The following is an 18299-nucleotide window of genomic DNA, read 5'->3' on the forward strand; positions in this document are numbered from 1 at the left end:
TTTACTATGTTGATCTTACTTATCCAAGAGCATGGGATATCTTTCCATTTTCTGGTATCTTCTTTAATTTTTTTTCTAACTCAAAGTTCTTGATATACAGGTCTTTCACTTGTTTGGTTAGTGTTACCCCAAGATATTTTTTGTTGTTTGTGGTTATTGTAAAGGGTATGCTTCTCTAATTTCTTTCTCAGCCCATTTATCATCTGTATATATTAGGGCTTCTGATTTTTTTGAGTGAATCTTGTATTCTGCCACTTTGCTGAAGGTGTTTATCAGCTGTAGGAGTTCCCTGGTAGATTTTTGGGGGGTTACTTACGTAGACTATCATGACTTCTTCCTTTCCAATTTGTATCTCCTTCATCTCCTTTTGTTGTCTCATTGCTCTAGCTAGAACTTCAAGTACAATATTGAAGAGATATGGAGAGAGTGGACAGTCTTGTCTTGTTCCTGATTTTAGAGGATTCATGTTGAGTCTCTCTCCATTCACTTTGATGTTGGCTCTTGTTTACTGTGTATTGTATTTTATTAAATTCAGGTATGTTATTGTTGTCCCTGATCTCCCCAAGACCTTTTTGTTGAAGGGTTAGTGGATTTTCCAGCATTTATTGAGATGATTATATGGTTTTTTTCTTTTGCAGTTTGTTTATACACTGGATTACATTAATGAATTTTCATATGTTGAGCCATACCTGCATTCCAGGTAACATCAGTCTTTGAGGCTGAGGTGTGTTTCTTGTATGCAGCAGAAGGATGGATTCTTTCCTTGTATCCATTTTGTTAGCCTGTGTATTCTTATTGGCAAGTTAAGACCATTAATATTGAGGGAAATCAAAGACCATTGAGTGTTAATTCTTGTGGGGTTTTTTTTGGTGGTATTAATATGTGTGGATTTACCCCACTTTTTCTTTTGGCTTTTGGTAAAGTGGAATTATCTATTACCCATGTTTTTGTGAATGTAGTTAACTTCCTTACAATGGCATTTTCATTCCAGTGCTTTCTGTAGGAATGGATTAATTGATATGTATTGTTTAAATCTAGTTTTGTCGTGGAATATTTTTTTCTCCATCTATAGTGTTAGAAATACTGGGCATAGTATGCTTGTATGTTTGCCTACATGTCAGAAGAGGGCACCAGATTTCATTATAGATGGTAGTGAGCCATCATGTGGTTACTGTGAATTGAACTCAGGACCTCTGTAAGAGTATCCAGTGCTCTTAACCTCTGAGCCATCTCTCCAGCCCCATCTGTGGTCTCTTAGTGTTTGTAAAATATCTGTCCAGGACCTCCTGACTTTCAGAGTTTCCATAGAGAAGTCGGAAGTGATTCTGATCAGTTTGCCTTTATATGTTACTTGGCCTTTGTCCTTTGCTGCTGTTAATATTCTTTCTTTATTCTGTATGATTGGTGTATTAAGTATTATGTGATGAGGAGACTATTTTTTTTGTAGTCCAGTCTATTTAGTGTTCTTTATGCTTCTTGTACATTCATTTGCATGTCTTTCTTTAGGTTAGGAAAGTTTTCTTCTATGATTTTGTTGAATATGTTTTCTGCACCTTTGAGTTGGTTTTCCTCACCTTCTTCTATAGCTATTATTCTTAGGTTTGGTCTTTTCCTGGTGTCTCATATTTCCTGAACAATTTGTGTTGGGGATTTGTTGGACTTAAGATTTTCTTTGGTTGATGGATCTACTTCTCCTAGCATATCTTCAACTCCTGAGATTCTTTCTTCCATCTCTTTATTCTGTTGGTTATGCTTGCATCTGTAGTTCCTGATCATTTGCCCATTTTTTCTAATTCCAGTGTTTCCTCAGACTGTGTTTTCTCCTAATATCTCTATTTCAGCTTTCAAACCTTGAACTGTTTGAATTCTTTCTTTATTTTTGGTTTGTGTTTCTTCCATTTCTTTTAAGGATTCTCTCATTTCCTATTTTAGGGACTCTATCATCTTCATGAAGTTGTTCTTTAGGTCATCCCCTTCTGCTTCATCTGTGTTGGCATATTCATGTCTTCCTGGTGTAGAATCCCTAGACTTTGGAGGTGTCATATCGGTTTTTCTGTTGTTGAATATGTTCTTATATTGTCATCTTCCCATCCCTTCTTCCAGTGGGTGCAGGCAGTGTCTCTTCCTCTTCTCGTGGGTATGGGTCCAAGGTTATTTTCTGGTGGGTGCAAGTGGTTCCGATATTCTGATGGGTCTCATGATGAGTGTAAGTGTGTCTGAGTCACTCCATCTCCTGGTGGATGGGAGCTGGAGTAGCCCAATGATCTTAGCAGACTTGTGGTTTCTTGGTCCACCAGGGGTGAATCAATCTGCCTGCAGACCCCAGGTCAGGAGATCTCAGAGTATGCATGTACTCTGAATTTCTAAATACTATGTCTCAGAATATTTGATATACACTTTTGGTTAAAATTTATTGTTTAAGTGATGTAAGAATTTGAGTGGTGTCTTGTGTTTTCATTTGTTTAATATAGTAACCCAACATATACCCCCCACAGATTGCATCAAGGTGAAGCTAGAAGAGCTGCAGTGTCTTTTATTTATTATGCAATTTTCTGGAGCAAGTCCAATTACTTTGCCTTTTAGGTGGCCTTGCATGTAGTTTAAGAGCCCATAATCAAACCTAAAGCAATAGCCTGACATAAAGCCACCGAGACAGGTCTAGAATGTATAAAATGCATACAAAGAACTTTGGGCATAGAACTGAGTTAATAGTGACTAAAGGATGAATCACAAATTTCATTTCTTGCCATCTAAGATGATGCTATGCCAGCAGGAAAGAGAACTCAGATGCAGGGTAGTTTGATATTGCATTAATTCTAGGGTGGTTAGAGGGTTTCTCCATCAATACAAGTTCCACTTCCAAAGTACAGCCTTGTAAAAGTTATTAGGAATTTGATTGGCACTTCACAAAAGAATCATTCTCTTGTTTTGTAGGACTTGACAGACCATGGACCACATATGCTCTCCTGTGCAATTCTGAACTCATAGAGTCCTTTCCCGTTTTTACTGAATCAGTGGAAATAATCAGGGGTTGGAGGTAGGAAGTATCTTAGTCTGGAGAACCAGGTGACTTCATTATAAAACATTAAGGACCTTCCCTTTGAGGCTCAGTAAGAATTATATCCAGCATAAAGAGAAGGTGGCAATATTGGGTTGCATCCCAGTCAGTCTGGGAGGATAGAATGCAAGTGTGACTCGATAGACATCTGTAATTAGAAGAGCAGAACACTCACAGAGCAGCAGTCAGTTTTTAATAAGAACCCTTTCCATTCTTTCCCCACCAACAAAATAGCACAATGAAGACAGAGTATAATTTCATTGTTTGACATAGGTAAAGAATAGGGGGAAAGGACAATTTCATAAATGTGAAAGCCTTTTGTAGGACATTTTGATAGATTAAGCAGACTAAATATATCCACTAACCTAGAAATATCCATTTAAACACATAAAACATTTCTAGATCAAAAAGAGAGGTGTTTATGCAAAGGAGTTCATGGCAATATCATTAAGGACAAATATAAGGGACAGTTTAATGCTAATTTACGTCAGATTATTTGGACATAGTGTATATTTCCATATAATGGAATATTACTTTCCATTTTGGAATATTGCTTTGGCATTGACATTGCATTGCAGATAATTAATGACAGGATACTGTTCACAGTGAATCATTCAACTAAAAATAATTATAAAATATTATGCCCAAAGCAGTTTTGCAGTTTTCTCAAAATAGTAGTTGCATTAATATTCATCAAAAAATCAGAAGGATATGAAATAAAATGTAAATACTAATTCTCTATGAGGAACTATTGCATGTTATTGTATTATGTCCCTATACTTGCTTTTCTAATTTACTACAAATATTACACATTACATTTAAATTTAAAAAATACTATTGGGTAAATGAATATATAACTGAAAATATAGAATAATACCATATTAACTCTCAATTGTTCCTGGAAGAAAATCTCTGTAAAATAAATTTCTTGTTCCCTGAAAAAGCTGAACATGAACTACAGGAACTAATTCAGTAGCATCAATATAGAATCCACATAAAAGTTTTGGGTGGATGGTTTCATTTAAATTCATTTAATCTTGAAATAAGATGATGTCCAGCTTTTAAGAATATATTTCAAAAGTGTCTCTAAGTTGCTGAACAGATTTTTAAGCACAAAAGTTATTTCTTCAGTAATATTTGATGAACATCTTAGCAAATAACATCCTCAAGACAGATTTAAAACTTAGAGGCAAACATGCCTTGTCAAATTGTTTGTGCTTGTATTGTGACTACGTTACACCCTTAATGCGAAACTCCAATGAAAATCACTGTAACTCATAGCTAGATGCGAACTGTCTAGAACAAAATTGCAGCATGTTTTATGATTGACACAGACCACATAGACTTCCCAGAAGTCTGCCCTGTCCCAGATCAAATGAAAATTCTTTTCAACCAAACTGTAACAACTTTTTTAAAATTAGAAATATCTTTGAGGTTGTGTGAAACCACACACTCACAGCCACCCAAAAAGAGTTCTGCGAGGAGTATGAGGTGTCTATTTTGGGTAAAGAGTTTTGAGCCCAAGTCTCAGTAACAATGCTGAAATTGTTCCTTTGGGCATTTGTGGGGTGGTGTTAGGAAGATGGGATTTTGTGTGTGGCCTGAGTCCCCATCGTTTTGACACATGACTGAAAAGATGTGAGAAGGCAAGTGGATTGATGCACCCAAATCTCACTTGCATCAACCTTTCCTGGATGAGGAAGTCTTCAAGTGATGACACAAATGGAACTACTTTAATCTATTGTGTGAGCTTTTGTGGGCATTGGTATGATATCCTTCCCCTGCAGTCTGCTAGGGAATGCTGGTTACTCATTTTTCAACACCTGTTTGCAGGGAAGTTATTCTTTTTTTTTTTTTTTTTTTTTTTTTTTTTTTGGTTTTTCGAGACAGGGTTTCTCTGTGGCTTTGGAGGCTGTCCTGGAACTAGCCCTTGTAGACCAGGCTGGCCTCGAACTCACAGAGATCCGCCTGCCTCTGCCTCCCAAGTGCTGGGATTAAAGGCGTGCGCCACCAACGCCCGCCGGGAAGTTATTCTTAAGCTAGTGTGCTGCTCATAGCCCCTCATCTTTTGCCCTATGCTGTGCTTGACACTGCTGATGTGGGGTGTGTGAGAGAGTTTTCCTGATGCCCAGGCTCATGTGGCAGAAGCTTCTGGAGAAGGTGACTTGATACATGGCTTCAGTCTTCTTTCTTTGGCAACATGCAAAGCCAGCTAGTTGGTGGATTCCAGGTCCATAGCTGAAATATCGTCTGCTATTCTTGCAATGGGCTTAGGTTCTGCTGTTGCAGCACAAATTAACTTTTCATACATGAGAAATGAAATGAAGTCTTGTTAAGAGAAGAAAAGAGATAAGGCAAGGGTGACAGAGATGGCATGTATATGAAATGTAAAATTGTGATAAACAATAATAACATGTCCAGAAACCTGGCAGATAAGTGCTCTGTGGGCAGCTTTTGCATGAGAATAAATACTTTCCCAGTACATTTTTTTTCATGTAGGCTGGCATCTCTCCAAAACGAACTCTTGTTCCTATAGTCAACCCTCTCAGGCTTTTAAGACTCCCCCGTAAAATGGAGAATACACCGCACTATTACTTTATTTAGAAATCTGGATTCTTAAGCCTATTTTATGGCCTCTCAATCATACTCTTGTAAGAATTCAGTGTTCTTATTGGTGAAATGAAAGATCTGAAACAGATGATTGGCAGTATCAGTACCAGTTCTCCAGTTTTGAACCATCTTTCACAGTGAGGCCAATTTCTCAAGGAAGAGGTCCCCATCCACAATATAAATAACTGGGAGGAGATGGAAATGTCTGGACTTTAGGTCATTTCCCATACTCTTAGTCTTCTTCTTACTGTTTTAGGTTATATAACCTTGTGGTCTAAGGATATATGACATATATAAGTATAGATCAGTAAGGGTGTATTATATGATTTCCATATCCATGAAAGCAGAATAGACAGGATGACAAATATATGATTGCTTAATTTTTTCACTACATAATTTAGAGCAAAACATTTTACTTCTGTAGATACAAAAACTTTATTAAAAATTATATCTCATACTGCATAGGACTGTTAGCATTGAAAGAAAATATTTGGGTACTTGAAAGAGAATTTTTGAAAATATTAATTTCCATATTTTATATGATGGTATAATATATGAAATTCACGAAAATAAAAATACAGTAGTACAAACTTTTGAAAACTAAATTAAAGTTTCATGTATTTAAATGAAGCAGAATTTTCAAAGAGGAAGAAATGTAGTTGGTTTGGTATATTTTGCTTCTTATTTAATGAATAAATACTTAAAATGTATTGAGAAATTTTTGTTTGAATATATTATTGAAAACACAGGCAATGATCTCCATGCTCATGATGCTGACATCCTACTTATTTGATTGGCTCTTGTGGAATATGAATTATTAAAAAACTTGATAAGCTGTTAAATAACCAATAGATGGTTGTGTTTGATAATGTAAATGACAGTGGAATTAATCCTTTTTCTCATATCAATGAGTCATGATGTCATAGGAAATTCATGACTGGATTGGAGGAAAAGGTTACAATAAGTTTCTTAAGGACAGAATGTCATAGTGAAACAGAAGCAAAGATACAAATAAACACAATAGTGAAAAGTAACTTTATTTTGGGGGGACTTATGCCTGTGGTAATGGTTCTACCTTATCTAAATAGAGCATTCAATTTATCAGACCTTTGGTTATAACTTAACAATACGTGCATGTTAAGGTATTTTATTTGATTGGATATGATAATCGTTTCATGTAAATAGAGGTCAGTAATACATAAATATAAACTCTGGTTTCATTATGTGTTTTAAGTACTCTATTACACAATTTTAGCCAAAAGAAAGATAATGACCCATTTTGCTGAATTTGGGGGTTTATTTTTTTCCTCCTGAAATTCTAATACACATTCTCATTTATCACTCTATTTATCAACAGTGAACCAGTTGAACATATTTGAAAGTAAAGCATGGAGTAACTTCTTTTTAAGCTCTTTTGAAAAATTAGAATTCCCTTAGCAAGCACTAGCTTTGTATATAAAATGAAACTTGTTGTACTTTGCTTTGATAATGCTTCGGCTAAGCTGTTTTTTTTAAATGCATTCCATCCCTGTTTTCTCTAGCGAGTATGTAAAAACTAGACTTCAATATTGTTCTTGGTACTAATTGCCTTAGACATTAATTTTATCATAAATTGATGATACAGAGTTAACTTTGGCATCTCCAATCTAGTGCTTTTATGAAGTATTATGAAAATATTTGTTAAATCCCAGGAGTGCCTTTCGGCTTCAAGAAGATTTCATCATACAATAACAAAGAGGGTGTCAAAATCAGGCCGTGGCTGGCTACCACCAGCCCCAGCCCTACCCTTGAGTAGATTAGAGCAGAATCTGGTTCTGTTGATTGCTCTCCCAAAGGTGGTTGGTTTCTTTGTTTCTTCAGGGTCAATTTGGCTGCCTGGGTTCCAGGAATATTCCTGACTCAGTCTTCCATGTAATTGGATCATGGACATGTGCTGCCACCTTCTCCCTTGATCATCAGTGTGAATGTGGGCCAGATGTTACATCACAAGCCTCTTATCCAACCCTGGTAAGTGGAGGCATGGGATGTGGAATCCAGCCTGTTCCTGTATAGTCAAGAATGGCAGGGTGGCCACCTGTATTCTTTATTTCCCCATCAAACTATCATATAATGACATAGATTTCTTGATTATAATTTTACAATTATAGCTTTCCTCTCAGGGAAGTTATGGGAGGTCAGTGGTATGACAATTTTATTTAACCACAGTCATAATATTGGGTCATAAAGATAATCTCCTACTGCAAGAATTCCATCCTGTATGTAAATACACAACTCCCATGAGCCTAGAGCTAAGAGGGACTTAGTTTGATTTTAAAGATTTTTGTGGTTCCTTTTATTTTTGAAAACTTTGTGAATAAATGCCTATATTTTTCTAAAATTCCAAGTTTAAAAGTATTTTATATATATATATGGTTAACACTAATGGGCAGCTATGTAATTTGATTATTTTTCTTGCATTTGTTCCTTTATGCAAGGGAGGTATGGATGTGTGCATGCATACCACCCTGAACATATGGAAGTCAGAGAACAGTTTGCAGGAGTCAATTCTCTCATTCCATTGTGTGGGTTATGGGTATTGGATTCAGGTCCTTACATTTGACAGCAACTTCATTTATCCACTGAAACATTTCACCAGCCACGAATATGTGATTTTTAACAGTAGGATTGTTGTTATTTTATGATAAATTGATCTCTTATTAATTGCAGTGTAATGGTTCTAATCTAGTGAATGCTTCTTAAAATTCTATTCTAAAATATAAGTGCAAGAGGATGATTGCTTCTAACCCAAATAGCTTTTGTATTTTTAAAATTAACTATTTACTTGGACCCCAGACTGATCCAGACTCCCTGAATATGGGTGTTAGTGAGGAGGCCTAGGCAACCTATGGGACCTTGGGTAATAGATCAGTATTTATCCCTGGCATACAAATGGACTTTGGGTGCCCATTCTACATTGATGGTGCTCTCTCAATCTGGACTCTTGGGGGAGGGCCTAGGCCCTGCCCTGAATGAAATGACAGACTCTGGAGATCCACCGTGGAGGGCCTCACCCTCGCTGGGGAACAGAGTGGGGATTGGGTGGGGGGCTCAGGGAATATTAAGAGGGGTGTGGGAGGAGGAGAGGGAGAGGGAGCTGGGACTGACATGTGAAACTACCTTGTTTCTAATTTAAATTTTAAAAAATCTAAACAAAAAACTATTTATAAAGATACCCTTTCCTGCCTTCACACTGAAAGATCGTCACCAGCAACATGGTTCAAAGGCAATCTTTTCACTGTTCTGGATGGTAATAAAACAATTTAGAAGCTTTTGTAACTAAAGAATATGCACCTTTTTAAAAATAGTGTTTTCTGAATTAAATACATTTCTTTAAAATGTATTTTCAAGACCAGATTTCTGATGGTATAATAGATTCAGAAATCATGTAATGTACTTATATCAAGTTCCCAACATTTTCTGACTTTTTAATAAGGAAGAATAAACATGAATACCTGAAAGACTCTGGACATTGAATGAGATGCTAGAGCTAGCAGCCCAAGGCCTAAACTTTGTCCTGACTTTTTTTTGTACTGATGTTTGTATCTTCATTTTCACTGAATGTGCAATATGAGAGATAAGTCTTCACACATTCTACCCATTTATTCTATGGTCACCTATTGAATGATTTCTGTGACACAGGTACTGTTCTACAGCTAGATTTATACATGGTGTGTACAAACCACAATAAAAAGATACTCATTTATCTTACCCACAATCAAATACCTCTAGTAATTAGAGAATTAAACAGATATTTCATAGCATACACAAACTGACAGATATTAAAAACTGACAGGAGGAAAGAGAACCAAGAGACACATGCAGTCCTGCAGGAGACTTGTCCTTATGGATCCTCAGGGTCCAGAGAAGACACAATAAGCAAGTGAACAAATCCATATACAACACTGAGTGTACATAGAAACAATATGTGCAATCTGAGAGAGTAGTTAGGAAGGAACTACTTCAGTGTGACAAGGGCTGCTCTGGAGGTGAACTACTTCAGTGTGACAAGGGCTGCTCTGGAGGTGAACTACTTCAGTGTGACAAGGGCTGCCTCTGGAGGTATTGCATGTGTTAGTATGCTTAGAAGCAAAGTGAAAAGCATAGAAGTCCACCACAGAGCGTGCTCAGTGCTAGAGAAGCCTGGACAGAAGGCAGTAGCTCTGGCCTGAGTTTGTGGGCCCATGCAGGGCACTAGCACGAGTGAAGAAGGCAAAGGGAGGTTGCAAGAGAGTGGACAACAACAACTGTGCTTGTAAGCCCAGAAGGACAGGTGGGCCTGTGTATTGGTCAGGGTCACCTACAGGATCAGAACTGGTAGGATGGGAATTATTAAACATGGTGTTTATTAGATTGGCTTGCACAACATTATCTGAGTAGTCCAACAATGGCTTTCCCACACTGGATAGGCTTAGAACCTTGCTGCTGCTGACTTCATGAGGCTGGATGTCTAGGGAGTCCAAGTCTGGTGCTGCTCTTCAGTCCCCCTTAAATAGCCTAATAATATGGCATCAGATGACGATGAATAACAGTGGCAGCTATGACAACAGCAGTGACATGCTAGGTGAAGTTGACAGTGAGACTAGAGGGGAAACCCAAAGGCAAGCAAGCCAAAAGGGAAAAATATTTTCCCTTGGATTTCCTTTATATGGATGTGTAGAGTAGGTGTTGCTCACATTTAGGGTGTGTCTTTCACATAACACAATTCTTATAGAAGAGGCACAGACCCTCTTTTGATTGATTCAGGATCCAGGAAGTCGACAACCAAGATTAGCCATCAGCTACTGGGTGTGATGCTAAAGAGAACTTCCTGTAGCAAGAAGTTCACCACTTGGAAGAAGACAACATCATATAGTGTGGAGAAAGATCAGTGCGTTTTCCCATGGGTAAAAATATTCACCAACATTCATCAACTATTTGTAACACAACAGTTTTGAATAATATTAGCTTGAATATGTCTTTTTAAAATTAATACAAACATACATTTTAATGATTTCTAAACATATTATTTGCTAATGGATAACATTAGCTTTTACAGGAACATAGACCTCATTTGTGGCAACCAATGCAGTGTTAAGAACACAGGTCCTTATATAATGGAAATATATTTCTTTCATGTTACTCTTATCTACCAAGTCAATCAAATTATAAGAATGCTTTCATTTCATTTTCATTTAGGACACATAAGTATGAGTATAACTGAAATAATCACAGTTTTCTGTAATCCTTATGTAACAAATATCTGTTTTTTCCTATGTATTATTTTTGCTGGTATTGTTCAGATTTTTTTATATATAAAAGGTAAATTTAAGTCTGATTGCACAGGGGAAAGGCCTTTCATGTGAGAATTTTAAGAGCAATTGTAAGAGAAAATGGTATTACAGCATAAGTTGTGTTGAGACCATAATGAGGCAAAAGTGTTTTGTTCCACCGAAGCTACAATCACGCTTATTTTAGTGTGTCCAGCATGTCAAAGACATTCAAGGTAATGAATGCATTACGGAGAATCGTCTCTGTTCTGTTCCACACTGCAAATAGCTGGAAGATGGTTGTAATGATTTACTGTGGCATCAAAGACATCATGGTGGGTGTTGCTCTGACATCTCCAAAGCAGAATTTAGCAATGAGTGGCTATTTTAATGAGCACTAGTTTCTGTTTTTCTTGGCATTAGGTTTGTATAGGACCATATTTCTTCCCTGTGGAAAAAGATACAAAAATTTAAAGAATGACTATAATGGTTAACCAAAACGTCCAGGGTAATAGGTATTTTAGCAAATTACAGGTAGCATTTTGTGAGGCTGCACCATGGGTACTGATTGCAAAAAAAAAAAAAAAATTCTAAAACTCTAAAAACGCCATTCTCATATACCATAAAGTAAGGTTTAGAAGAATCTGACAGCCACAAAATTAATGGAAGTTGTCTGGGTCCCCTCATTGCTGTTTTGATATACTACATTTGAGAACAAGAAAAAATAGTGTGAAGTGTCAGCTGACTTTATTTTCCCAAATGTTGTCAAGGAATCTCCATGATTATTCATGGGATTACTTTTATGTCACATGTAGCAAGATTAAGAACAAAAGCCAGAGTAGATTTCTGGTACATTTTTAAAATGCAGAAAGTCTATTTTATGTTCATGAAGAAAATGCTTATTATTACTTTTTGAGAAACAAATCTCTCTCATACCATATGGGCTTGAGGGAAAAAATTCCTTCCGAGTTCATTGATTTAATTGTACAAGAATCTCCTAACATCTTCAGGAATTTTTATTGACTTTTGTGAAGTGATTTCTATGTCAGTCCTACGGTATGCTGACATTTGGTATCAGTTTTAAAATTAGTTTAAGCTGTAATTTTAAAACATGTTTCTAATCATTTTTAATAGCTTACTTGAGAGAATTTTGTGGATACAAATAACACAAAACAAAATAAGACAGAAATAAGAATATGGTTGTTATATTTTTGTTTTCAAATTTTGCATCCCATGGCTTAAGGATTTGAAAAATACTATCAGCACTAAAATTCAGGATTGTATGACTTATTGAACACATATAATTTAAAGGGAGAAATAAAGTTTGAAATGTAAACCAACCAAGATGTCGCACTCATTTAGACTACCATAACATTTCTTTTGTAGATCCATGCTCATTTAAGATTAACAAAGAAATAAGCAAGTGTTTTGCTGGGTACTCTTCATATTTGGAGAAGTACCAGGCTCTATTGGAAAAGGCATGCAGTACTCTCTGTCTGGGGTACTTAAGGTGTATGATGGTAGTGAGGGCTGACTGTGTTAGAGGACATCAGGGAAAGAGGTAGCCATGAAACTTTAAAGATGGAATGAATGACATAACTGAGGGCATTAGCTTGCAATGGTTTCTGTATAGGATGGCAGGTGAGTCTGGAGAAACATTCTGGGGTTTCTGGAGATAATAGTGATTAGGAGTTAAGTTGGTCCTTAATTCTCTACTCAATTGGACCTTCCATGGTTCTTAAAAAAGATTTACTTTTTTCTTTTTTCTTTTTTTTTTCGAGACAGGGTTTCTCTGTATTGTTTTGGAGGCTGTCCTGGAACTCTCTTGGTAGACCAAGCTGGCCTCGAACTCACAGAGGTCTGTCTGCCTCTACCTCCTGGGCCCTGTGATTAAAGGCATGTGCCACCACTGCCTGGCATGATTTAATTTTTTAAATATGTGCATATGTGTCTCCCCATGTATGTCTATGAAGGTATGCTCAGTGGTTGTAAAGGCTAGGAAATGGTGTCACATCCCAGAAGCTTGAGCCATAGGCAGCTGTGAACTGCTGGTGGAAATGGAACTCCAGTTCTCCAGAAAAGCAGGGAGCTCTATTAGCTGATGAGCCATCTCTCCAAACCGCATTAATGTTTTTATTGTTATTTGAATGGGCATATGCCTGTGTGTGTACATAAGAATTCATGTGTATTTAGTTATGTGTATACACGTGTGTGTGTGTGTGTGTGTGTGTGTGTGTGTGTGTGTGTACGTGCACGCTAAGGAAAATATTGACTAAGGAGAACGAATGCTGATGCCATCAATGTTGTCCAGGGGTGTTCTGTGTAGTATTGGTGAATTGTGGTGACCGGAGGAATGAAAGGAGGATGTCCATTCACGCAATCCTGGGAGATTTAGGTTTGAAGGCCACAAAGTTGTGTGAAGATATTTTACTTTAATATAAAACCACTTCCATAAAATTAACTCCTTGTGAAATAAACTTGATCCTGCTTTTTGTGAATTAAATGTGAATAAAGAATGAAGAGAATGAAGAAAAATGTTCTATTACACTAATTACTCTATTCCTCAGTGAATACTAGAAATCATATTAATACTATAAATGACCTATTAGATGCACTTTGCGCTATTTTATTTAATGATTTAATGTAAGTTTTTGACAAAATTTTGACAGTTTGTTTCCTTATTAATTTAGCAATAATGATGACTATTTTCTTAAACAAACAAACAAAAAATAGTTCAAATGATAGCAATAAAGATCTCAAGTGAAGGTAGATATGAATAGATTTGTACTGCACTAAACTTATGGAGAATTCCCAAATGAATATGGAGATGAGCAGATGTCTATTAAATACGTGGATATTTCCCAAGAGCAGGTAAAGCTGGTCTGTCATTTTCCTCCTCCTATCAAAGAAGCTTTACCAGCAAAGAAAGATCAATTCTGGACAAGGAAGTTCTGTTTCTTTAACCTTTGCGAATCAATAAGATGCAAATACCACCTGTGCTGCACACAGGGCACACATTGTTTTTCCTCTAATGTCTTCTTTGAACTTTGTTTATGTCTTTTGGCTCATACTTATGTTTGAGTTTGGTGTCTGAAATGGCAAACTTTGATTATTAGCAAATACTATAATTTCAGAAAGCCACACCTTGACATTTACTCTGAAGAACTTACTGTGGGTCAATACATTTCATGGTAGAACCTGAACAAAAGTTGCCCAAACCACTCCTGGTTTGAAAAGTGCAATACAGTAAAAGGAGAACTTTTTTCCTAATGAGTTTTAAGCTCTCACATGTGAAGTATACTGTAAATTTTAACAGTCTTTATTGTATTTACTAAAAGTTACCATAGGTTAGTCTTAAGTGAAGCTGTGTATGGTGGTGAAAAGTGATTTTTGAGGTTGTGCTCAAGTAAAGGTTTTTTCAGTGATGCTGGTTGGACAATACATTTTCAGTTGCATTAGTTTGCTTCCATTAGCTTTGAAAATCTATTTGGAGCAAATGTATGCTAGGGAGACATCTTCTATGTGTCATGTGGTAGGTGGTTTCTGTCCATGACTAAAAGAGGAGCAAAATTTACTTTTAGGACTTGGATAAGTTTTGTGGTATATTTCATGTGTATGGAACCAAGTCTTGTCTTCTACATCTACAAAATCTAGCTGATTTAGCCCCTCTCAGATAATTTCTTTGAACTGGTACCTTTTTCCTCAGGGAAGGGTGGAAGACCATTGTTTTCCATGTGGACTCTCATTCTTGCCATTGGATAAGCTCAGTCTATTTGCTTCTATGTTCTGAGTGTGACTGACGAACTCTACTGTCCAATGATGCCATTTCCACATTTTCTGTCTTTCAAAAATCAATAAAAATGGTAATGATTTTCCTAGACTCCAAAATATTTGTTTTAAGATTTAAGATTTCTTGCAATGGGTGTTTACATTAAATATATGCAGAAATGTAGTACAAATACACTCAATTTATGCTTTCACACCCTAAAGAAGCCTTTTGCTAAAGCCACAGTCAATGTTAACTCTATCTTCTTTTATAACCCATGTCAATCAAGCTCACCATTGTTGAGTACTAACAAATTACTTTGGATATTGATAAAATATCCTTTCAGCTTAGTTTATGAAGTATTGGTTTTCACAGATTGCTATTTTGAGACATCACATAATATGTAAGCTTCCTGAAGAACCTTTCCACAATTCAGAGAGGGGCTCTGAAGGGTCTATTTGTCAAGACTGAAATTAGGCATGTTCCTGACTGCTGGTGCTTAAGATGCTGTTATATGGGTGATAGATAGACACCATTTCAAAGAACTATTCAAGTTGATCCTTTGTCCAGAGTGCTCTCCCCATTCATTTTGCTTGCCTCTTAGGATTTCCTAGGACCAGTACGTGGGATCTCTGAGATTGGGAATGAGCAATTGATAGAGTTGGGGAGGCATTCTGGTCTACCTTGCCTTGGAAATGATTTGCAATTGCTCAATAGGATGCACATTAAGTATTTTTGATGAGATTTCATAACATTTCCTACTTTGCATTTCATTTTGCAATTATATACTAAGTTAACATTACAAAACACACTATAGTATTTTCTGATTTAAGCTATAATAACTTGATAGTTCTCAGCTATCATCTCTAAACATGGGCCAAATAAAATTATTCCAATAGTTTATCAAGAAATGCCAATATCTAGTTCTAAAGCCAAAACTCCCCTCTTGTTCCATTGTTTTCTTCTTTGTTTCTTTTCTTCTATACTGTTTCCAGTTTGGATCTTATAAGTTGTTTGCTACCTCAAAGTAAGCTTTCTGTTAAAGGCTGCAGGATAAAAGTGCCGCTGAATTGAGGAAGAAGGGAAGAAGCAGGGGTATTTCCTGACTCCAAATATATGCTCCAAATTTCTTTCTTTTGTTGTAGCTCTACTTCTGCATTAAGGGGTAAGTATAAATCAGGACTGTGCTGTGTTCTCTAGGCAGCACTGGGCCAAACAACCTGATATACTAAGAGTCAAAAACACATCATTGGTAACAGAAGCCAATTCTTGATCCAAGTCATCTGTGTGACTAGCAATGTACAAATGGCTCATACTTTTTTTTTAATATTCACCTCTGACCTCTGAGGATTTGATGGTCTCAGAAATAGAATTACAAATGTCTTAAATGAAAGTTGATTTGGAAAGATATTCTCCTTAGCTTTTCAAATCCCAGACGTTAGGCTTTATAAAAGCTCAGAGAAGAACTTTGTGGAACGAATTCAAGCCTAAATACCATGTAACACGCCTCATTTATCTCAAAAATGAATATTTTTATAAGAACAAAATACAAAGCATAGAAACCATCAGTGCATACTTTGATGAATTGTCACAAAGTATACAATTCTGAATTATCAGCATTAGACTTAGAAACAGCATAATCTGTGTTTTGGATCCTTTCCAGTCATCAGCACAGCCTATGAAAGCACCATCCTAGTTTCTAATACAGTTAGTTGTCCTTATTGCTTTATTAGAAGAAAGAAAAAAATCATTATTTTGTGCTTGGATTTTGAAAACCAGCATAAAATTTTAAATATTTTTTCTTTAATTTTTATCTTTGTTGATATGAAGTATTACTGTGTAACTCAAGCTGGCCTTAAGCTCACAGCCTTCATCCCCATCTCAATAGTACCAGGATTAGTAATGAGCATTACCATGCTTGGGTCATATGATTTCTTTATGTGTGTTACAGAGACAAATGAATCAAATGTATGTACTGAAGCTGAGGTAATTGGAACACAGATCTTGACTCTGTCATTCATTAATGTTATTGGAATTTTTAAATTATTTAACTGAGTTGAACAAATTGCTAAGTTGAAACTTAGGAATTGTCAGTCTCCTGCCCCAACATCTTTTAAATTCAACCTTTGCAAGTAAGTAGGATAGCTAGAGAAAAGTTATTCCCAATGCAATCTAAAATATTTTGTCAAGGGAGATCCATGTATTGTGCAAATGAACAAAATAGTCTTTTTAGAGTATTTAAAGAAACTCAATTTTATTTTTTCCCTTACAATCTGAAAAATTCACCATGTTGTAAATTCACTAATACAATGTTAGGAAGACTGGATTTTATAAAACATCAAAGGAAATGTCAGGGGACACCTGACATTCAGTACTGCCAGAGGCTTACTATGTCATCAGGTCTCCCCAATGTGTTCTTCTCCATGTTTTGCAATTGACTAAGGAGGGATTCTTAGACACCGTTTTAGACTTAGATTTAATGGAACAGTGGTTTCCATGGTTATATTAATGTTTGAAAATAAAAATGCAATAATATTCAATGTAGATGATTTATTGGTACACACCTATGCTAATTATTATTATGAAGAAAAATAATGCCTGAAAACAATTAAATGAAAGACAAATTCAACTAATTCAAAATTTCAATGGATTTTATTCCTTTGCTATAGGTACTTGAAAAAATATTTTTTATAGAAAGACACTGAAATCAATGACATAAAGAAAACAAGAAAGACAAAACTTCAGCAGAATCCAAAGTAGCAATTGCCTATAAATGAAAATACAAATGTAAGATGGGAAGCACCACTGATTATATAGCATAATTGTTAATGGTATTTAATTCTATCCACCACTGTATGGACATTATATTTATTTTGGTCTATTTTAATGTTAAAATTGCAATCTAAGGCAAGTTTTTATCTTGGCAATAAGAAATGGGTATTAGACTTAAACAAAGGATAACTAGGCTACAATCCATAGCCCCAGAGAAGCTAGGTAAAAAGGAGGACCCTAAGAAGAACACACATGGATTGCCCCAGGAAAGGGAAATAGTTAATATCTCCTGGGTAAACTGGGAAGGGGTGTAAAATGCAGGGGGATGAGGGATGGAAACTTGGGGGCTCGAGATGGTGGAGTTGGAGGAGGGGTGGAGAGGGTGAACAATGAAAATGACATTTCTTAAGAGAGGGAGCCATTATGCGGTCAGAGAGAAACCAGGAATCTACAAGGATGACACCAGCTAACACTGCTAGCAATACTGGAGAGGGTGCCTGAATGGGCCTTCCCAGATTAGTGACCACCCTAATTGTCATCATAGAACCTACAATCAGTAACTGATGGTAGCAGATGAAGCAATCCACAGCCAAGCACTGGACTGAGATACTGAAGAAAGGGAGGAGGGATCATATGAACAAGGGGGATGGGGAGGGGTCAACAGCATGATTGGCAAACTCCAGCTGATCTGAGCTAGTTGGAGCTCATGGACTATGACCTGTCAGGTTGGGATCCTGAATGATACTTAAGTAACCCCTCTGTATGTGGATCACAATTATGTGGCTTGACCTGTTGAGGAGGAGCCCTG

The 18299-nt window shown here is 36.5% G+C and overlaps 1 long non-coding RNA gene across 1 annotated transcript in view; it reads left to right on the plus strand.

Moving 5' to 3' along the window:
• The first annotated feature begins 7475 nt into the window (after nucleotides 1-7475).
• Nucleotides 7476-18299, plus strand: part of LOC121137616 — a 46906-nt gene continuing 36082 nt past the window's right edge. Inside the window, exon 1 of the long non-coding RNA XR_005874907.1 lies at nucleotides 7476-7675. This is a non-coding gene — a long non-coding RNA (uncharacterized LOC121137616). The remainder of the gene's footprint in view (nucleotides 7676-18299) is intronic.

Source organism: Mesocricetus auratus, unplaced genomic scaffold, assembly GCF_017639785.1.
Source record: "Mesocricetus auratus isolate SY011 unplaced genomic scaffold, BCM_Maur_2.0 Super-Scaffold_100691, whole genome shotgun sequence".
In the NCBI taxonomy this organism is placed as follows: Eukaryota; Metazoa; Chordata; class Mammalia; order Rodentia; family Cricetidae; genus Mesocricetus; species Mesocricetus auratus.